Source organism: Somniosus microcephalus, chromosome 13 (genome assembly GCF_052327205.1).
Source record: "Somniosus microcephalus isolate GS21.2 chromosome 13, FLI_Smic_1.0, whole genome shotgun sequence".
NCBI lineage: Eukaryota > Metazoa > Chordata > Chondrichthyes > Squaliformes > Somniosidae > Somniosus > Somniosus microcephalus.
In genome coordinates, this window is record NC_140999.1 from 145,668,761 (window position 1) to 145,692,206 (window position 23,446).

The following is a 23,446-nucleotide window of genomic DNA, read 5'->3' on the forward strand; positions in this document are numbered from 1 at the left end:
GTGGGAGAGTAAAGAGATGAATTAGAAGTCTAATGATAAGAATGTGTAACGTTAACATTATGCACTTGATGAAAATGAAAATTCAGTGTCACCATATGAGTGACTGCTGTATGCCATGTGATGTAATTCTGCATGAAATGTAATTCTGTCACCAGGTTGCTGGGACGTCCCCCTCTCTCCGTCTCCTACTGCCAGAAGCTCTGCAACTCATAACATCTCCAGGGCCCCCTCCTCTGCTGGAGTAAGTTGTGTGAATACTGAAGGGCTACCTCCGGTTCTCTGCCTCTCCCGCGTGTTCTGGGCTCTTTTCTCCTGCAAGGAGGGAAAGAAGAGAACTTTGAGTGAGAGTGATGGAATGAGTGTAAGGAATGGATGGATTACAGCTGTAGAGGGTGACTATGAGGGAGTGGGGTGACAATGCCAAATGGCCTCCTTGTGTGGTGTTACTTGCTATGATTGCATTAGGATGATGCATCAGGGGTGGTTAGTCAGATGGTGAGAGAGAGGGATGGGTGGGGTGGACCTGGAAGTTATGTTAGTGTGAGGAATGATGTGCAGGAGTAGGCTTGGGAAGGCAAAATGATGGGGATGTGGTGACAGGCACATCAGGATGAAGGCGAGTGTGGCTTTGCACTCACCTTTCCTGACCTCATGCAATCATTGAATTGTTTCCTGCACTGGATCCAGGTCCTCCTGACAACATCCCTGCTGCTGATCTCCTCTGCTATCTCCAACCAGGCCCTTTTGGTATCTTTGGGAGGTCTCTTACGCCTATCTGCAGGGAACAGGACCTCCCTGCATGCTTTCACTGCCTCCACCAGAATATGCAGGGATGCATAACTAAATCTGGGTGCAGCCCTCTGCCTTTGTATATCCCTCTTTTAATGTTTAGGACAGTACTCAGACGCTTATAACTGACCTTGATCTCTCCTTCAGCAAACTTCAAATGAGTTGTGTGCAAGACTGCTTTAAATATCGGCGCTGGAAACGAGTCATCGATGCTGTCATCAGACCTGTTCCATTTAATTGGGCCGGGAAACGCGCATGACTATTTTAAGTGGGGCCATTAAGTTAAAGCCACCTTGAACAACGCGCTGAGCAAAACATCGTGTTCCCGATCCACACGCATCCCACCCGACTCCAAGGTAAAAATTCCAGTCATGTTGTCTGCTATCTTCCTTCATGCCCAGGTTTTAACAAAGATACAAAGTAACTAAAATAGAAAAAGAACAGGTGTAAGAGCCCTACAGAGAGATTGGTATCAATACAGAAAAGAGCAGAAACAGAAATAAGGAGACACTCCGAGAAACAGTAATAAAGAGTAAAGGCATGCAGTTGTAATCGAGGGGGGATATGGGGGCAGATTATCTGGCTCCTGCACCTGGATGCTTCGGACCACCTGGGTGTTTTAGACTACCTGGGCACAGTGGGGGAGATAGGGATAAAGCGTGAGAGAGAGAAACAAAAAGAACTGGAGAGTGGGAAAGCAGAGAAGCAGTTATAGGAAGAGAGACTATTTTTTTGTCCATCAACAAAATCTGATCTCAGTGCCACTAGCTTCATCTTTATAAATGTTCTGATTAGCAAACTTGCTAATCAGAATTAAGAAATTTATTTTCCCAGATAATCATTATCCCTATCCATAACATCTATTGAGTCTTAATGACATTTTTTATCTACATATATTGCAAACTGGTTAAATTTGCAGTAAAATAGGACCAAAAGATGCAGTTAACAATTTGTAGAAGGATTTAGCTCAAGTTATGCAATTGGCCAAACAAATAGCAAATTAACTTTAATACTGAATATGAAGTATTTCATAATGTGTGATAAAACCATGAGTGACATATGAAAATGAATATAGCACCTTTCATGACCTCCCAAAGTGCTTTACAGCCAACAAAGCACTTTTTGAAGTGTAATCACTGCTGTAATGTAGGAAATGTGGCAGCCAATTTGCACCTGCCACCTGCAAACCATGGCTGTTCAAATCTCCACTTTAATGGTTTACCTGCAGTTGATAGTCACCAATGCAATAGTGCTCCCGCCAGGTTTCACATTCGTGATTCCCACCAGGCGTGTTTTACGTGGGAAAAGGGTTAAAGTTGCAAGGGCCTGTTAAAATAGGATTAGAGGCCATTTAGTGGTAATTAAGGGGCTTAAAGACCAGTCCCGCCTGTTGGATGCGGGATGGAGTCGGGACCATCAGACACGCCTGAGTTAAAATTGCTTGGAGTCGGGAACCAGGCGGCGGGGGGGGGGGGGGTGTCCTGCCTGCCAATTTTTGCGATTTTAACCCCCCGCCCACCTCAAAGCCCACCTCACGGCCCAATGAAAATCGAGGCCATAGCCTTTTGACTCAGAGGCGAGAGTGCTACCAACTGAGCCACGGCTGACACATAGAACCTGCACAAGTAAACTTAGAAAGCACCTGGGACTAAAAGTAGGTTTGTAACTTTGAAGCAGTCAAAACCATTAGGGGCATTGAAAAGCCGTAGGGTAATGGGCTGAGTAAATTAGAGTACTAGAGGGATGAGTGGCTGAATGGCACTCCCTCATCCTTGATGTTTTCTTGTGTTCTGTTATCCTTTATCCCTAGGTCTCAAATTAAAACTTACTTCTGAGGTAAATTAGAATGACTGAAATGTACACCTTATAAATTATATATGTAACAAAAGGCACAGGAAAATAAAGCAAAATGTATAATTCTTTCAAAAGTATGGGTGAAGTCTATAGGTCACAGTAGTATGTTTACCTCAGCCTGAGTCAATTTGGAGAAATCGGACTGCCTTCCAATGTAGTACTCAATTCCATTCTCGGCTCCCTCCAGAGTAGCTCCTCGAATAAGAAGCATAAGTATAACCAGATAAGGGAATGTGGCACTGAAATAAACCACCTAACCAAGGAAAGCAAGCTATTAAGTTACCCCCATACTGCTGGTCAAAAAAAAATTGTACAACATTTATGATTTAAAAAAACCCAAAATTGAATTCAGTTGAGTTTCAAGCTAATATAAAAGAGCATAAGAATTAGGAGCAGTAGGCCATACGACCTCGCAAGCCTGCTCCGCCATTCAATAGGATCATGGTGAGCTTCGACCTCAACTCCACTTTGCCGCTCGCTCTCCTTATCCCTTGATTCCCCTAGAGTCCAAAAATCTATCTATCTCAGCCTTGAATATACTCAATGATTCGGCATCCACATTCCTATGAGGTAGAGAAATCCAAAGATTCACAACCCTCTGAGTGAAGAAATTTCTCCTCATCGCAGTCTTAAATGGCTGACCCCTTATCCTGAAACTATGCCCCCAAGTTCTAGACTCACCAGCCAGGGGAAACAACCTCTCAGCATCTACCCAGTCAATCCCCCTTAGAATCTTATATGTTTCAATGAGATCACCTCTCATTCTTCTAAACTCCAGAGTATAGGCCCATTCTACTCAATCTCTCCTCATAGGACAACCCTCTCATCCCAGGAATCAATCCAGTAAACCTTCATTGCATCGCCTCTAAGGCAAGTATATCCTTCCTCAGATAAGGAGACCAAAACTGTGCACAGTACTCCAGGTGTGGTCTCGCCAAAGCCCTGTATAGTTATAGCAAGACTTCCTTACTCTTGTACTCCAACCCCCTTGCAATAAAGGCCAACATGCCATTTGCCTTCCTAATTGCATGCTAACTTTCTGTGTTTTCTATACGAGGACACCTAAATCTCGCTGAATACCAACATTTAATAGTTTCACACCATTTAAAAAATATTCTGTTTTTCTATTCTTCCTACCAAAGTGAATAACCTCATATTTCCCCATATTATACTCCATCTGCCACCCTATTGCCCACTCACTTAACTTGTTTATATCTCTGTGTTCTCCTCACAGCTTACTTTCCCACCTTTTTTTTTGTTTATGGGATGTGGGCGTTGCTGGCAAGGCCAGCATTTATTGCCCATCCCTAATTGCCCTTGAGAAGGTGGTGGTCAGCAAACTTGGATACATTACACTCGGTCCCTTCATCTAAGTCATTAATATAGATTGTAAATAGCTGAAGCCCAAGCACGGATCCTTGCGGCACGCCACTGGTTACGGCATGCCAACCGGTAAATGACCCGTTTATCCCGTCACTCTGTTTTTTGTCCATTAACCAATCCTCTATCCATGCTAATATATTACCCCCAACCCCATGAGCCCTTATCTTGCATAGCAGCCTTTTATGTGGCACCTTATCGAATGCCTTTTGGAAATCCAAATATACTACATCCAATGGTTCCCCTTTATCTACCCTGTAATCAAAGCAGAGAAGTTAAAAATAACACATCTGTAGAACTAAAAGCTCCACATGAAGTTTATACATATAGAATAACAAGCAGCACACTTAAACTGAACCAAAAATAGCAAAATATTATTCTAATTTATGTGCAGCTCACATTCAGAAAAATAACAATTGAAACAGATGACAAAATAGATACAGTGGGCCAAATATACTTAATTCCTTAAACCACTGATTTGAAAGCAAGATTACATATCTTGTAGAGTCTTTCTTCATTCATCAAATAATAGCATCCCACACACAACACAGAAACACCTGCTTAATATCTGTTACATCTCCAGTTGTTTCCAGTTCTGATGAAGGGTCCCGGACCTGAAACGTTAACTCTGTTTCTCTCTCCACGGATGCCGCCTGGCCTGCTGAGTTTTTCCAGCGTTTTCTGTTGTTATTTCAGATTTCCAGCAGCCGCAGTATTTTGCTATAGTATTAGTGTTTGGTTCACTGCCACCTCTCTTCTAGGAATGCCCACCTTGAAGAAGTTCTGCTCTTCTCTCCGACGGGATTTCCGTTTGTCTCTTCAACCTCGTTCATCTTCATTGCTTTCAGTTTCCCTTCTCGTGTTTGATCAGGTATCTGCCAAGACTCGGTTTCACAGCCACAAATCTTTCCTCAGCAACTGTCTCCAGTTCCGACTTATTCCACGTGGATTCCAACTAAACTTCCACCCTTCGTGTTTCGGATCCACCCAGGATTACAAATATCTCCAAGATATTCATCGTTCCTCGAACTACTGCTCTCGCCGCATCTTGAGATCCACGCTCAACGCCATGCGGCGCCACATGAACATTCTCGACCTCTCTCTTCAGCAGCACCGATGCACTCTATCTCAAAGCTGTCCGGGTCCACAGTTCCATTTCATCCTTTGACTCATCCGACGCTTCAACAAAAAACTTTTTTTCTTCCTTTCTGATGTCAAGGATCGCAAGCTTCATCAACTCTTGAACACCAATGCCCCTCCGGAACCTTCTTCCCCTTCACTTTCCTCTGACCCCATCCCTTCTTCCAATCTCACCCTCTGCAGTGTTTTCACTATCCCCTCTGACCTTCCCCTCTCTGACCCCGAACAAACTTGGTCTCACATTGAACAACTTCTCCTCTGACTCCACTCACTTCCTCCAAATTAAAGGTGTTGCTATGGGAACCTGCATGGGCTCTAGCCATGTCATCCTTTTCATGGGATATGTGGAACATTCTTTGTTCCAGTCCTACTCAGGTCCCCTCCCTCACCTCTTTTTCCGCATCGATGACTGTATCGGTGCTGTTTCCTGCTCTCGCCCTGAACTAGATAAGTTCATTCACTTTACTTCCAATTTCCACCCTTCCCTCACCTTCACATGGTCCATCTCCGACTCTTCTCTTCCCTTCCTTGACTTCTCCGTCTCCATTTCTGGCGATCGGCTTTCAACAAACATCCACTACAAGCCCACTGACTCCCACAGCTACCTGGACTACACTTCCTCCCACCCCGCTTCCTGTAAGGACTCTATTTCATTCTCCCAGTTTCTCCGTCTCTGCCACGTCTGTTCTGACAATGCCATCTTCCATACCAGTGCTTCCGACCTGTCTTCCTTTTTCCTCAACCAAGGATTCCCCTCTACTGTGGTTGACACGGCCCTTGACCGTGTCCGTTCCATTTCCCGCACTTTTGCTCTCATCCCTTCCCCTCCCTCCCAGAACCATGATAGGGTTCCCCTTGTCCTCACCTTTCACCCCACCAGCCTCCACATTTAACGGATCATCCTCCGCCATTTTCGCCACCTCCAACGTGATCCCACCACCAAACGCATCTTCCCCTCACCTCCCCTTTCAGCATTCCGAAGGGGCCGCTCCCTCCGCGATACCCTGGTCCACTCCTCAATCACCCCTAACAGCCCTTCCCCTTCGCCTGGCACCTTCCCGTTTAAGCGCAGGAGATGCAACACATGCCCTTTTACCATCTCCCTTCCCACTGTCCAGGGCCCCAAACATCCCTTAGAGTCATATAGTCATAGAGTTATACAGCACAGAAAGAGGCCCTTCGGCCCATCGCATCCGCGCCGGCCATCAAGCCCTGTCTAATCTAATCCCATTTTCCAGCATTTGGTCTGTAGCCTTGTATGCTATGGTCTTTCAAGTGCTCATCCAAATGCTTCTTGAATGTTGTGAGGGTTCCTGCCTCTACCACCCTTTCAGGCAGTGAGTTCCAGATTCCAACCATCCTCTGGGTGAAAAAGTTTTTCCTCAAATCCCCTCTAAACCCCCTGCCCCTTACCTTGAATCTATGCCCCCTTGTTATTGACCCCTCTACTAAGGGGAAAAGTTCCTTTCTATCTACCCTATCTATGCCCCTCATAATTTTGTACACCTCAATCAGGTCCCCCCTCAGCCTTCTCTGCTCCAAGGGAAACAACCCCAGCCTGTCCAGTCTTTCTTCATAGCTGAAGCGCTCCAGCCCAGGAAACATCCTGGTAAATCTCCTCTGCACCCTCTCCAAAGCAATCACATCCTTCCTATAGTGTGGCGACCAGAACTGCACACAGTACTCCAGCTGTGGCCTTACCAGCGTTTTGTACAGCTCCATCATAACCTCCCTGCTCTTATATTCTATGCCTCGGCTAATGAAGGCAAGTATCCCATATGCCTTTTTAACCACCTTATCCACCTGTTCTGCTGCCTTCAGGGATCTATGTACATGCACACCAAGGTCCCTCTGATCCTCTGTCTTTCCTAGGGTCTTACCATTCATTGTGTATTCCCTTGCCTTGTTAGTCCATCCAAAATGCATCACCTTACACTTTCAGGGTTAAATTCCATTTGCCACTTTTCCGCCCATATGTCCAACCCATCTATATCGTCCTGTAGCCTGAGGCTTCCCTCCTTCCAGGTGAAACAGCGATTTACTTGTACTTCTTGCAATCTAGTATACTGTATTCACTGCTAATGATGCGGTCTCCTCTACATTGGGGAGACCAAATGCAGATTGGGCGACCACTTAGTCCTCCATTCAGTCCGTAAGGGTGACCCTGAGCTTCCGGTCGCCTGTCACTTTAATTCACTGCTTCACTCCCACTCTGATCTCTCTGGCCTCGGCCTATTACATTGTTCCAATGTAGCTCAACGTAAGCTCGAGGAACAGCACCTCATCTTTCGATAGGCACTTTACAGCCTTCTGGACTCAACACTGAGTTCAACAATTTCAAACTATAACCCCTGCCCCCATTTTTCATGCTGTATGATTTTGCCATTCCCATTTGCAACATTTTATCTTTCCTGCCTCTTACAAAAGCACAGTATGTTCCTTCAATTCCTTCCTCCCCTCCACCACAATCCCACCCCCCCACCCTGTCTCTGCACCTGCTTAATATGTTACATCTCCAGCTTTTTCCAGTTCTGATGAAGGGTCCCAGGCCTGAAATGTTAACTCTGTTTCTCTCTCCATGGATGCTGCCTGGCCTGCTGAGTTTTTCCAGTGTTTTCTGTTGTTATTTCAGATTTCCAGCATCCGCAGTATTTTGCTATTGTATAACTGTTTAATCTTCACTGACTCTTGTAAATCACATAGGTGTTTCACCTGACACCATCAGACCACCCCAACGTGACCCCTTGCTCCCATTCACAGCACCTGTGAACTCAGATATTTATCAGGAAATGGTTACAATGACTATTTTGATAATTGCTGCTTGACCACTGAGTTACCCAAGGTCTATTTTCCATATGACACAAATAACGGCTGGGACTTTAGGTAAAGTCTGGACTTCAACGAACATAAAGCATTCTGCACTTACCTTCTGCCTCGGGATGCACGGAGACTTGTGCGCCTGGGTCTCTATACGTAGACATGCGTAGAGGCCCACGCATCCTAGGGGCGCATGTGGTTCGCAAGCGTCCCTGTGATCACGTGGGCTTGCCCAACCAATGAAAGAAGGGGATCCCCATTCATACTTATGGGGATTCTGTACGGAATTCCCATAAGCATGAATGGGGATGACATAAAAAATACATTTAACATAACAAATAAATAAAAATAAAATTACATATATAAAATTAATTAAAATACAATATAATTAAGCGCTTAAAACAAAAATTTTATTTTTTGAAAAATAAATTTAAATGTTTTAAAAGTGGCTAAAAATAACCTTACCTTATTTTACAGGTTTTTTAATGTTTAAATGAATGGAAAAAAATATTTTTTTTTTTTTAAAACTCTTACACTAGTAAAAGCAAGCCTTACACCTGCTTTTACCAAGCATAAGAATTGTACAGGCATTCGCTGGGCAGAAGTTAGGCAAAGAGCCCAACTCCGCCTGTGGAGGCCCATTTCCTGGGAATGCATTGGATCTGTCAAGAGAATTCTTGATAGATCACAACTTCCGGGTTTTCGCACATACGCTTTGCATGCCTAAACCCGGAAGGTGTGCGGCCCTTATGGGCGCGTGCGCGCCTCGTACGTACCTATAGGGGTTGCAAATTATGACCCATTAGGGCAGATGACCAAAAGCTTGGTCAAAGAGGTAGGTTTTAAGGATCGATTTAAAGGAGGAAAGAGAGGTAGAGAGGCAGAGAGATTTAAGGAAGAAATTCCAGATCTTAGGCCATTGGTAGCTGAAGGCATGGCTGCCAATGGTGTAGTGATTAAATCGGAGATGCACAAGAGGCCAGAAATGGAGAAGCGCAGATATCTCGGAATGTTTTGGGGCCGGAAGTGATTAAAGATAAGGAGGGGCAAGGCCATGGAGGGACTTGAAAACAAGGATGGGAATTTTAAAATTCCTTGCTTAACCAGGAGACAATGTAGGTCACTGAGCACAGGGGTGATGGGTGAACGGGACTTGGTACAAGTTAGGGCATGGGCTGCAGAGTTTTGGGTGACCTCAAGTTTATGGAGGGTAGAAAGTGGGAGGTCGGTCAGGAGTGCATTGGAATAGTCAAGTCTAGAGGTAACAAAGGCATGGATTTTCTAATAAGGTTGATTTACAACTAAAGCCAGCAACCCACGAACCTTGTGGGTTGAAATAATACTAATAACGGTACGGTGTCTTCCAAGTAAGAAACTTCAAATCACACGTTCAAAAAGGTTTGAAGGAAAGATTACATTAACAATTTGTATTTATATACAGTAGTACTTTTAATGTTGGAAAACATCCCAAGGCGCTTCACAGGAGCACAATCAGACAAAAAATTTATACCAAGGCAAAGAAGGAGATATTAAGGTGGGTGACAAAAGTTTGGTCAAAGAGGTAGGTTTTAAGGATCGATTTAAAGGAGGAAAGAGAGGTGGAGAGGCGAGACATTTAGGGAGGGAATTACAGAACTTAGGGCCCATACAGCTGAAGGCACAGCCACAAAATGTGGGGTGAAGGGCAATGTTCCCTGTAAGGAGCGCGGCGATCTGCAGGGTTCCGCGCACTTAAATTCACAGTGAGCGGGAGAGCTGGAGTGGGGGGAGGGGCCCAATACCCAACGGCCAAAGCGCCAGTGGGAAAAAGTCATAGCGATGAGAGAATGGCCCGGGAATCCTCATAGGGTGAGTCGTCTGTAACCTCACAGAGCCCATCCGAATTGGAATGGAGTTTGCCAAGATACGGAGCCCTGGCACCCAGCGAGCATTGTCTTGGGATTCTGTCGGTACCTTTTTCCGTGGAGGCGCGTGTAGTTGGTTCCGGGGCTTGAGAGGCGGCCGTTAAGCTGGTTGTTAATCAGAAAAAGTTGAGAAAAAGGCTTCCACAGTAACCAGGGCGACAGGTGTCATTTCACCAAACCGCTCCGAAATATCAATATGTGCGGCGGGCAGGAAAGTGAATACAGTTATATTTTTATTATCTTATATTTGAAATATATTTATTTTTTAGGTTAACGTTTAAAAAAAAAAATCACAGCTTTAACGTCCATATATTTATTTAATGTAAATGTTTATTTTTAAGTAAACAAACGTTAACATCCAAAGGTGTTTTTTTAAAACGTCGCTCGGGTTTTAAAGCCTTAAAAATGTTTACGTTGTACGAAAGACTGATACTTGGATGTTTTTAGTAATAACATGTATAAGTATAAGTGTGAATGTAAAATAGTGAACTTCACATTAACCAAATAACTATATTCTGTATGACCTGTAATGACTTGTGCATAAAATGATGAGGTTTGCTCAAAATAATAACAGACAGTCATGCAGCTTACGAGGCCTTGTACTGCTTGTACCAGGGAAGCTAGAATGAGAGAGAGATAAAGGTAAATTCCAATGGGATGAAGAACTATAAACAAGATAATGATGAACAGGGTAAAGATGTCAGAAAAATACTGGAAAGGCGGGGCCAAGATGCTACCCTTAGTCTGAGTGACAATGGTATTTTGACCATTAGAACCAATTAAAGGTGGTGATTTTGTTAAAGATCGTATATGGACTCTGGCCAAACGAACTTTTGATAAGGAATGGGTTAAAACCTAGACACTCAAGGAACAACTTCACACAGATCTATCGCAAAGAACCAAGAGCGAAGGAACAGACTGAAGACGACGTCACCTGTGTCCGAGAGGTTCCAGAGACCAAGGGCTGCGAGCAACTCGTTAAACTATTGCCTATTGTTAAGTATATTATGCTGCAAGCTTAATAAATCTTGATCTATTGCTCAAACATACTGGCTGCTGCCTATTGGTGTCTTGTCCAAGAACTCTGAGAAATCATTAAGATCTTATAATTGGCCCCAGATGGGACAAGGCAAAGTGGCTAGTATTGTGTAATAAATCAGACCTCGAGAGTAGCCTCCTGATCGGCTGCTGCACTCAAGGAGGGATTAACCCCTCGTGGGGAGTGCCCATGAATTGCACGCCAATAGTTATTGATGTTAGAGGTCTGTTAGGAAAATCACCAAATGGCTAGTAAGAGTTTCGTTAACGCATATAAGAGTAAGTTAAACAGAGGTGCCTGTGCGGAAGAAGTATAGGTATTAGTGACGGAATGTATAACCAAAGGAGACCAAGTCCCCTTTGAAGAAGTGATAAACTTTACTCAGGAACGTGTGAATCAGAAAAAACTTAACGAGTATTGTAAGAAACAAAGTAAAGAGGTAGAAGAGCTAAAAGAACAGCACAATGAGTTAAGAGAAAAACATAGCCAGGTGCTTAAGCATAAAGTGCAGGAGAGCGAGTTAGAGATAGAGAAAGAAAAATATCTAATTTGCAGGCTAACGAATCTGAAAACTCAGCAAAGGAAGGAAGTAAACAGGGATTTGGAAAGCCAGGAAAAGCTGCTGAGACGCCGATTTAAAAGACGGAAAAAAAAGAGAAGCTTAAAGTTTTACCGACATGGAAGTTACTGGGGGAGAAATTGGGTATAGCCCCGTTTGGGGCGCTAGAATTGGTGCTGCGCAAATTTTATCACCAGGCGCAACTTATCGCCACCTCGAGCGATATTGGGTTGCTGCGCCCCTAAAGGTGATTGCGGCATTGATTCAGGCACTGCACGGGAGTCTTAAGGCGCTAACCCGGCGGCGCTACTCAATATGTCGGCGGCTGGGCACAGCGCAGGTGCTGTCAATAATCGATTACCCCAAGACATGCTGGCGCCGGCCAGCACTTAAAGGGGCGGGTCAATTAGGAGCAGCAGCCACACTCTGCACCTTGTCGGCCTCAAAATTGGCGCTGTGCTTTCTGTGGCATTCCTAACTTTGAACATATGGAGAGGGTGAGGCAGAGAGCGGAGCACTTTACCGATGGGGCATTGGATGCTTTGGTTGGCGAAGTGGAGCGCCGGCGAGCTGTGCTGTACCCCGACAATGGCAGGAGGCCTCATCAGAGCGAGTACCGCAGGGCTTGGAGGGAAGTTTGTCAAAGAGTCACCTCAAGCAGCATGGTGCCCAGGACACCTGTGCAATGCAGGAAGAAGTTCAACGACCTCACTCGGGTCGTTAGGGTGAGTGTCTTTTTCGCAATCTTCTTCATCCCTCCATCTGCACCTGACATTATGACCAGAAGGTGCGCGAAGCCCCGATGGCTATCTGTCAGCCAGCGCCCATGGCCCTTTCTGGAAACACACACACACATTCAGCTCAATGCATAATGTAAGGGCTATTCTACCATGGGGGGCATATGATGTCAGCTCAGGCCAGCATGTTTCATCACTTCCCGTCTTTTCTCCTGCAGGCCAAGCTGGCCAGGAACCGAAGGGAGCAGCTTCGTACCAGAGGAGGCCCTCCTCAGCTGCAGACACTGACGGACCTGGAGGAACGAGTCCACCAGATTGTTGCAGGCCGGATGAGTGGTCCTGTCACCACTGGAGCTGCTGACCCCATTGTGCACAGCAATGGTAAGGTCATCACCTTTTTGAACTCTCTCCTTCCACTTGTTCCTCCCACCAGCATGCTTTTTCACTCTGGACCCATGTCAGAGCATTGCAGCACTCATGCATCCCTTGCTGCCACCTGTCCTTTCGCTAAAGCCATTCTTCAACCTCCCTGCTGTCAGATGCTGCATCACCAGCTCGGGAGCCGGGCCCTCAAGCTGCCACTGCCACTGACTCCGGAGGCGACGAGCAGGAGGAAGCCGGACCATCCGTTCCACCCTCAGGCGAGCCAGCCCATCTGCAGACTGGGGATAGTACTTCCCTGGAGGGGATCGGGAGGGGATGGCTCTGAGGAGGAACCACCTCCAGGACCCAGCGGGCTGCAGCAGCACGGTGGCATAGTGGTTAGCACTGTTGCCTCACAGCGCCAGGGACCCGGGTTCGAATCCGGCCTCGGGCGACTGTCTGTGTGGAGTTTGCACATTCTCCCCGTGTTTGCGTGGGTTTACTCCGGGTGCTCCGGTTTCCTCCCACAGTCCAAAGATGTGTGGGTTAGGTTGATTGGCTATGATAAATTGACCCTTAGTGTTAGGGGGATTAAATACGTGGGGTTACGGGGATAGGGTGGGATATGTGTTGGTGTAGGGGTTACGGGGATCGGGTGGGATATGTGTCGGTGCAGGCTCGATGGGCCGAAATGGCCTCTATCTGCACTGTGTGGTTTCTGGTTTCTGGGGTAGGGAAGCTCGGGGGCCATCTCCCCGGAGGGCGAGTCAGGCCGCGAGTACTGCTGCACAGAGTGCAGAAGAGGTGCGTTCCCTCGCAGAAATGAGCGCCCAGGCTCGGCTCAGGCACACTGAGCTCATGGCTGCAGTGGCAAGGATGCCTGAATCCATCGAGACACTGGCAAGGAGTGTCCAAGACTTCGGGGCAGCACAGGCAAGGAGTGCGCAGGACTTCGGGGCAGCACAGGCAAGGAGTGCGCAGGGCTTTGGGGCAGCACTGGAAAGGACTGTCCAGGACTTCGGGGCAGTACTGGAAAAGACTGTCCAAGGCATCGGGTCATCACTGGAAAGGGCTGTCCAGGGCTTCACCGAAGCACTGGAAAGGACTGTCCAGGGCTTCACCGAGCACTGGCACCTGCCACGCAAGTGCTGAGTGCTGCCACGCAGTCACTCGCTGGTCTCATGCAGATGCATATTGAGGCCACGCGACCAATGACTGCTGCCACCCTTGCTGGATCAGGCAGGATTACCCGGGGCCCTTGCAGCACCACAGCAGGGCATCAATCTGTGGACCAGCCGATTGGTGCGCATGCTGCGGTGCTGCCCCGTCAGAGTGCCAGTGTGTCGGCCAACCAGGGAGCTGCTGTCCGCTCTCAGGATGTCAGCATTCCTGATGCCACCGCTGGCACGTCTCCACTGCAGCTGCCACCACCTGCAGGACAGACTGCTTCCACCCATGCACAGTTGGAGCAGTCAGCATCCGGGCCCTCCAAGGCCAGAGGTCGTCCAGGACGTCCTCAGGGGCATCTGTGCTTTCGGGCAGCCAGCAGGCCTCCCCCAGCCTTCATGCAGCCACTGGGGTCCCATAACGGACGCGCTGCAGGGAGGGAAGGGGCTGATCTCGCAAGAGAAGTAGATCACCATCAAGGGGGAAAGAGTAGAAGGTGCTGCTGAGACGTCTTATTTGTAGAAATCAAGGCCGTGGATGCTGGTCTGAATGTTAGTAATGTTTTGGATAGTCTCCTGGGTGTGCGAGTCACTTATGTGTTAGTGTGTTAGTTTTGCTTTCTGTTGCCATTGCTTTGTCATGTTGGAAGGAAGCACATTTTGCAAAATAAACAACTTTTTTTATTTACATTGGCCATGTCTGCTATTTACATTCATACTGCCCTTCATAGGCTTTGGGTTATCCGAACGGTTCCATTCCTGCTCTTCAAATGGCACCAAGCATTCCATGAGAGGGGCCTAGAAGCGGCTTGTTATCAGCCTCTGACGGACGGCCCTTCCAGTTTGTACCTCCCTCTCGTCTTGGTCCTCCTCCTCCTCCTCCGCTGGTGCTTCAATGTCTGGTGGCATTGGCTGGGTGCGTAGGATGGCGAGGTTATGCAGCATGCAACAGACAACCACGAAGTGGGAGACTCGCTCTGGTGAGTACTGCAAGGCGCCTCCGGAATGGTCCAGACAACGGAACCGCTACTTCAGCACACCGATTGTGTGCTCCACAATGTTCCTCGTCGCCTGATGGCTCGCATTGTAGCGCTCTCTCTTCAGCAGGGGTGCTGGGCGAATGGAGTGGGGTCATCAGCCATGGGCACAGAGGATAGCCCTTGTCACCGAGAAGCCAGCCTCCTGGGTGAGCCGAGGCCTCGAATAGGTCTGCAACTGAGGTCTGGCACAGGATGAAGGCGTTGTGGCTGCTGCCTGGGAACTGCGCATTGACTGCGAGGATCAGCTGTCGGTGGTCACAGACCAGCTGAACATTCAAGGAATGGAACCCCTTGTGGTTGCGGAACTCCTCCGGATTCAAAACAGGCGCCCGCAAAGCCACGTGTGTGCAGTCAATGGCGCCCTGCACCATGGGGAAGTCCGCTATTGCTGCGAAGCCCTCTGCGCGCTCCCGCTGCTTCTCCAGTGTCATAGGGAAGGAGATGTACTGCCGCCTCCTTTTAAATAGGGCATCTGTTACTTGACGGATGCAGCAATGCACCGCAAACTGCGATATGTTGGCGCTGTCCCCAGTTGCGGCCTGAAAGGAGCAGCTCGCATAGAAATTCATGGCAACAGTCATCTTGGCAGCCACCGACAGAGAGGTCCTGCACCTTATCTGAGGCTGCAGATCTGGCTGAAGCAGGAAAAACAGCTCAGTCACCACCTCCTTTCTGAAGCGCAGCCTTCTAAGACACTGCTCCTCTGACATGTTCAAGTAAGAGAACTGCTGTCGGAAAACCCTGGCAGCGTAAGGTCTGGTGTGGCGACGTCTGTTGGCCCTCCTCTGTCTGGCCATTCCTGCCCCTCTCTCCCTGCGTCTCTGTGCTCTTTCCAGATGGTTCAGCAGCAGGACGTTCCCCTCCAATGCAGCCCCCATAATAATAGCGCACAAGAAATTGTTAACGTTGTAAATGCTCACCAGCAGCAAGGTGATGGTCAGAAGGCTGAAGTTCCTCTGGCCAGCGCTGGCTCACTGGTGCAATGGCTCTCAGAGTGCAGCTCAGCAACTCTGTGAAAGTCTCGAAGAAGTTGTGCTCCCAAAATGGCTGCCGCTTTTATACCAGTGCAGTCCCCTTTAAAGAGCGCCCCCCACCCCGAGAGCGACTGGGGAACGTTCCAGGTAAGCAGTCCTTATTAGCGCCAGGAGGAACGGAGGGGGGCACCACTGAATTTCCGGTCCGGGGCGCCAAAAAGGCGTTGCACACTGAAATGACGTCATGATCTGCCTGCGCCCGCGAGTGGGCGCTAAGATTTAGCGCCTGCGCTAAAAGCCCACTCAATATGGCAAGAGGCGCAGGGTTCACTGCGCCCGGGCGCTAGTTGGTTAGCACCCCACTTCTCGGCCTCTTTAGGCGCTAATCGCTGGCGCTACCAACCGAATTTCTCCCCATTGTATTAACATCTGTGCCGAGACAAATAAAACACAAGGGTCTAGAAATTCATTGTAGCCACTTTTGGGGCGTTAAAGTCGGGCGGCCGCTAAAGTTTGCGCCCGCCGCCAAATCGAGGCCACTTCTCCGATATTCATTAGCTTCGCCCTAAGAGTTTGCTCGAGCGCTAAAACTGGCGCTGGACGCCTCTCTTTAGGCGCTAAGCCGGAGGTGCTGAGCGAGAGCGCCCAGGCCGGGCGCAGCGCAGGTGCGGCCATCTCGTGATTGACAGCAGACACCCTGGCGCCGGCCAGCTCTTAAGGGGGAAGGGTCGACTTTGTCTGCTGCCACGCCCTGGATAGTGGAGCCCTCCAGCTAGGCCTGAACACTGCTGCTGGACCCAAATAGCGCCTGAAGCCATGCAGAGGGCCCGTGAATGAGCGCAGCGCTTCTCAGAGCGTGATCTGAGTGTGCTGGTTGGTGGTGTGGAGAAGAGGCGCCATATTTTGTACCCGGACAATGGCAGGAAGGCGCCGGTCCGCGCCTACCGGAGAGCCTGGAGGCATGTCGCCAGCAAGGTGTCAGCCAACAGCGAGGTCCCCAGGACCGGTGTCCAATGCCGCAAAAAGTTTAATGACCTCACGCGGATTGTCAGGGTGAGTACCCTTTCCAGTGACCTCCTCATCCTTGCATGTGCACCTCACATTATGGGCAAAGGGACCTGAAAGCCCTAATGGCCAGCCCTCATCCAGCAGCTATGGAACAGGCATGAACATCAATTGCACATTCTGCACTTAACACACTGGCCAAGCTATTCTACCATGGGTGGCAGTGCACACAAGATCAGGGCGACACACTGGCCAGGCTATTCCACCATGGGAGGCAGTGCACACAAGATCAGGGCGGCACACTGGCCAGGCTATTCCACCATGGGAGGCAGTGCACACAAGATCAGGGCGACACACTGGCCAGGCTATTCCACCATGGGAGGCAGTGCACACAAGATCAGGGCGACACACTGGCCAGGCTATTCCACCATGGGAGGCAGTGCACACAAGATCAGGGCTACATACTGTACTTAGAGGCCGTCCCTTCTCTTGCAGGCCAAGCTGGCCAATAACAAGAAGAGCCGGACTGCGACTGGGGGAGGCTGACCCCAGATCCAGCCGCTCACCGAGCTGCAACATCGCGTGGAACGCATCATGGGTGGCCGGGTGATTGGCCCCGTTGCATGTGGAGATGCTGACCCTGTTCTGGGCACCAATGGTAAGGACATCAACGTTTGGACCTCTCTCTCATCCCACTTGCGCATCAGATCTACATCCTTTGCCACTGTCCGACCAATGCGCTGAATGCCACCACTCATGCATCCCTCGCTGACGCCCTCTCCTCACTCTAAAGCTACTCTTGTGCCTTCCTGCTTTCAGATGGTGAGGAGGAGGTCCCTGAACTTGCCAGTGACAGCCCCTCAGAGGAGGAGGACGAGGAGGAGCAAGAGGAAGGCGGCCCATCAGGGGAACCCTCAGCCGTGGCAACCCATGCCAATGTAGGGGACACGTCTTCCCTGGAGGGGAGCATCGCGGAAGTGTCGGAGGGGAGGGGAGCTCATGGGACCTGCGGCCTGCAGAAACGCGGGAGGGGGGTGCCAGGTCGGCGGCCTTCTCCCCAGAGGGGGGAAGGGTCGGAGGGGAGTCCAATTGCTGGGCCCAGCGGCGTCCAGCAACGCAGGAAGGGTCGGCCAGCTCGGCGGCCTTCTCCCCAGAGGGAGAGTCTGGCCTCCAGTCTGGAGATGGTCTTCGCCGAGGAGATGGAACGCCTCGAGGACTTGTCCGCGGACTCGGAGCGCCGGCACACGGAGCTCATGGGGGTAGTGGCACGGTTGCCTGAGGCCATCGAGTCCCTCTCTCGGAGTGTCACCGACGTCGGGGCCTCACAGGCCATCAGTTTGGCGGAATTTGGGGCAGAGCAGGCAGCGAGTCGGGTGGCATTCGGGGCAGATCAGGCAGCGAGTCGGGCGGCATTCGGGGCAGCTCAGGCAGCGAGTGGGCAGCTGATCAGTGGTGCCGTGCAGTCACTGGGAGCTCTGATGAGGTCACTGAACAGGTCAACACGGGCACTCACTGCTGCCACACTCGCTGTGTCAGCCAGGCATCGCCAGGGCACCCGGCGCGCTGCAGCAGCACAGCGGTCTGTCCCTCGGCAGATTGGTGCGCATGCTGCAGTGCTGGCCTGGGCGAGTGCCAGTGTCTCAGGCAACCAGCGAGCGCCTGCCATCCACCAGCTTGCCCCCATTCCTCCAGCCGCCACTGCCACTCCCCCAGTGGAACTGCCAGGAGCTGCTGCAGCGACTGATGCTGGCCAGCCACAGCTGCAGCATTCAACAGCCGCCCGCTCGACGGACAGACCTCGACTAGGCCGACCCCCAAGGGCATCTGCCGTCACGACATGTGCCCCTCTGGAGCCTGCCCCCAGCCTTGCAGCAGCCAATGGCCTTACTTTGAGGAGGAGCAGCAGGGCGGGCAGGGGCCACACAAAGATGGCCAAGGCATCGCCCTAGCAGGCCAAATAGTCGAATGTGTGGCCAGTTGTGTTTGTTTTTTGAGGCCGAGAATTGGATGTTTGTTTTTGGAAGGCCGAGGATGTGATGTTTGTATTTTACGAAGTCCGAGGATGACGGCCATTTTAGTTGCACTGTTTTGTTAATCCTATCCAGGTTGTGGGAGCGAGTAATGTGTTTGAGTGTTTTTTGGGGGTTTCGTCTGTTTTTGGTTTTCATGTGGGAAGGGCCCTGAGTTTGTACAATAAAGCATTTTATTTATTAACATTGTCCATGTTTGATCTTTGAAGTGTTTGTTGCCTTAACCGGCTGAGGGCTTGCGGAGCGGCTGCAATCATGTTCTTTCATTGGCACAAGCCATTCCCTGACAGGGGGCCTAGAAGTGACGTTCAATAAGCCGCCGACGGGCGGCACTTGGACCTTGTGCCTCCCTCCTGGGCTGGTACTCCTCGTCCTCCTCCTCCTCATGCTCCTCCTCCTGAGGTGGGGGTCCAACGTGAGGTGGCAGTGCCTGAGTCCTGCGGATAGCCAGGTTGTGCAGCATGCAGCAAACGACGACGAATTGGGAGACTCGCTCCTGCGAATACTGGAGGGCTCCCCCGGAGCAATCGAAACAGCGGAACCGTTGCTTGAGGACGCCGATTGTTTGTTCTATGATGTTCCTAGTCGCTTGATGGCTCTCGTTGTATGCCTCTTCAGCAGGGGTCGTGGGCGCGCGGAGCGGGGTCATGAGCCAGGTACACAAAGGATAGCCTTTGTCCCCGATAAGCCATCCTCTTGGGGGAGGATGTGCCTGGAACATGTCAGCCACAGTTGTCTGTCGCAGGATAAAGGCATCGTGGCTGCTGCCTGGAAAGCGGGCATTGACAGCTAGGATACGCTGCCTGTGGTCACACACCAGCTGTACGTTGAGGGAATGGTAGCCCTTCCTGTTGCGGTAATCCTCAGCATGCTCCAGAGGTGCCCGCAAAGCCACATGCGTGCAGTCAATGGCGCCCTGCACCATGGGGAAGCCCGCTAATCTTGCAAATCCCACTGCACGCTGCTGCTGCTTGTCCAGGGTCATGGGGAAGGAGATGAATTGATGTCTCCTTCTGAAAAGGGCTTTGGTCACCTGGCGGATGCAGCAATGCACGGCGAACTGGGAGATGTTAGCGATGTCCCCAGCAGCGGATTGGAAGGAGCCGGTGGCATAGAAGTTGAGAGCCACCATCACCTTCACTGCCACCGACAGAGACGTCCTGCGCATCAGCTGTGGCTGCAGATCTCTCTGAAGCAGCTGGCAGATGTCTGCAACCACCTCCCTTCGGAATCGCAGCCTCCTTACACACATCGCGGCAGACATGGTCAGATAGGAGGACTGCTGGCGGTATACCCTGGGTGGGTAAGGCCTCAGTTGGCGACGCCTGTTGCCCCCTCTGCGTCTAGCCAGGGCTGCCACTCTCTCACGGCGTCTGTAAGCCCTTCTGGCATAAGGCTGAAAGCCAGCGTTGGCACCCAATGCAGCCCCCATTATATGCTGGCAAACACTGAGCTCTCAATGAAGGCAAAGATAATTGCTAAGCTCTGGCCTGAGCCAAAATACCTGTCCTAGTGTTGGTCCAAACCAGTAAGCTCTCCTCCTTGGTCTCTCTCCAAAAAACCGTTGCACAAGAGTGAATGCTGCAAAATGGCTGGCCTTTATAGTGCAGGGTAAGTGCCCTTTAATTAGCGCTCCCCGCGGCCCGCCTCGGCTGTGTACCGTTCCACTTCACAGTTGTTAGGGCCGCCCGGCGCACAATGGCCCGGCACGAGTGAAGTTCCGGTTCGGGGCGCACAAAGGGCGTTGCACTAGTAAATGACGTCATGATCTGCGCGCGCAGCAGGGCGCGCGCTAAGACTTTGCGCCGGCGCTAAATGTGTACTGAAGTTGGGGCGAGGCGCAGATCGCGCTGCGCCCGGGCGCTAAGCACCTAGCGCTCGAGATCTACTCCTCCTAAGGCGCTAACGGCTGGCGCGCCCAACTGAATTTCTAGGCCTAGATGTGCTGAGTGAAAGGAACCTTAAAAAATGCTGGAATTTCAGTTTGTGTGAAAGTGTGTGTTAAAGAGTGGAAGTTTTCCTGACTATGAATGTTTAAGAAGTTACAGTATTCCTTTTGTCTGAAAGTCTGTCTTTAAAAGAAAATGTCTGTTATGTGTGTTTTAGCTCCACCCACTTCTCTTTGCTAAAAAAAAGCATTTAACCCCTTTGTCTTGTCTTGGATTTTGGAAGTTTTAAGAATGTGCGAATAAGATTGTGCACCCAGAATTGAAAAAAACCCATTGAACTACAATTGAAGTTAAGCTGGTGTGTAAAAGCTGAGGAAAACAAAAAGTTTGTATAATAAAAGGTTAAGTTTCAGTCTAAGATTTAACCTTGGGTTCGCGGTTGCTATGGTGAAATTTCCAAAGTAGTTTGATTTGATTTGTTTAAATGCGAAAAACAAATTTTTCTCCAGTCGTATTCAGTGTTTTTACAGTCATTTGGAAAGGCATCTGAAGAAAGGACAATAAAAAATGACATAATTTACTGTTTTCTGCAAGCATGCGCTATTTTGTTTTGTTGTATCTGTTCTGTTCGTGCTTAGTTAAATTGTGAAAACACAACTGTCTTTTTTGATCGGGAAAGTTTTAAAAAATGTTTACATGAAGTGACGCGATTGCGTGCACCTGACAATGTTTTGCTTTGCCTTCTTAAAAACCTGCAAAGGAGTTGACCCTTTCCACTGACAGCTGTTTAAGATCGCCAAGCAACAACTTTAGTATTGCTGAATGAAATTTAGATATTGGACATTATTACATTTAAGTTTTTTAATTTTAAGTTATTATTTCCCCAGTGACAGAAGGAAAATTATGATTTGACAAATTAACCCCGTGGGCTCTTAAGCAGAGCCACAATGGATTCTCTTCTTTCTTTTGTTATATGGAAGTTACCTTGTAAACTAATTGCTGCACTTCTGTTTCTAATGTTAAATCACCATGTAAACCACCTAGCCCGGGAATCACTTGTTTCTGAAATCGGAATTGATAAGATAAATTGATAGACGTGAAATTGAACATTGACAAAACCTGTCAGTTCAACAATACTGCTGTTCGGATTTTGGGATAATTTTGAAATGACTCAGGCATATATTAGGTTACTTTGGGGAAAATAAAAGATCCTCTAAATTAATGATAAATAAAAAGTCTTAATAACTTGGACCAAGTGAGAATGTTTGATCTATGTTTTCTATTTTAAATATTGTACTGGACAGTAAAGTACCTCCAGGGATCATGAATGAAATATGAATGGTAACTAATGGGATGTGTAAAATTGAGAGGGGAAGTGATTGAGGGTGTGAGATAGAAACAGGAAAATTACACCACCAAATGGGAATTTTCCAAACTTCCTAGTGAAAGTCAGGAAAGTATAGTTACAAATAGTAAATTGATAGCTTTCTCTTGGAGACATTTGTGTCCTGCCTATAATGAACCTTTTAAGAAAACTGCATTGATAGCCTGGCCACTACCCAAGACATCAGGACCATACAGAGGAAGATGAACAAAGACCTACAGACAATCTTTTGATAATATCACCTGGAAGCCCGAGAATGGCTTGTATTGGGTGGCATGTGTGGAAACTGAAGCCAAGTGGAAGATGGCGACGTTTTGCAGCTTTGCGAAATGTGAACTATTGATCGATCGATGTTTCAGAACTTTCCCGATCTCTAGAGAGTGCCTTGGTGAACCACTTTGTGCATGCTTTTTAAAAAATGTTTCACGTTTCAATTCAAGCGGTCCAATGCTGACAAAGGTGAGCTGTTGATGTGTAACCCAAGAAGGCGGTCCTGAACTGGAAATGTTGATGTGAATAAGCGTCTGATCAAAGCTGAACAATACCAAGGCGGGAGGGGGAGGGAAGCATTTTTAATCTTAAAGCAGGCCGCAGTTCTACAAGCACTTTTGCTCCCATGGAAAGCGGTTTTGAGTGCACTTCAATGAAAAATGAAAATAACCTGAGAGATAATTGACGGAATTAAAGGTGTGAGGCATGAGTCTTGTATGGGTTTTGTTTACACTGAGTGCACGTTAACTTCAGCTTTAGTTTCTCACCACCTCTCAACAAATGTTGGAAACAAAGTTATTGCTAACATCTGGTGTAATAATAAGAAAACTTAACAGAACAAGTCATTTGGTTCATCAAGTGTTTTCCTTCCACCAACAATATCCAGTCTATTTGTTTTTGGGATGAGATGTTAAATCTACTCCTGTGGTTCAGATGGATTAATAAGGGACAGCCAACACGGATTTGTTAAAGGCAAATTGTGTCTGACTAACTTGATTGAGTTCTTTGATGAAGTAACAGAGAGGGTTGATGGAGGTAGTGTAGTAGATGTATATATCGACTTTCAAAAAGCATTTGATGAAGTACCACATAACAGACGGAAAATAGAAGAAAATGGTATCAAAGGGGCGGTGGTAACTTGGTACATAATTGGCTATGGGACAGGAGGCAGATAGAAGAGGTGAATGGATGTTTTACTGACTGGAGAGAAGTTTGCAGTGGGGGCCCCCAGTAGTCAATATTAGGAACATTGCTTTACTTGTTATATATTAATGACCTGGACTTGGGTATAGGCAATATAATTTTGAAGTTTGCAAATGATACAAAATTTGACAATTTAGTAAATAGTGAGCAGGATAGTAGCAGAGTAGAGGTAGAATGGGACG

General features: G+C 48.6%; 1 pseudogene; it reads right to left on the reverse strand.

The window, feature by feature from the left end:
- The window catches only part of LOC147108643 (sodium- and chloride-dependent neutral and basic amino acid transporter B(0+)-like), a 253,377-nt pseudogene that overhangs the window by 167,368 nt on the left and 62,563 nt on the right, over window positions 1–23,446 (reverse strand).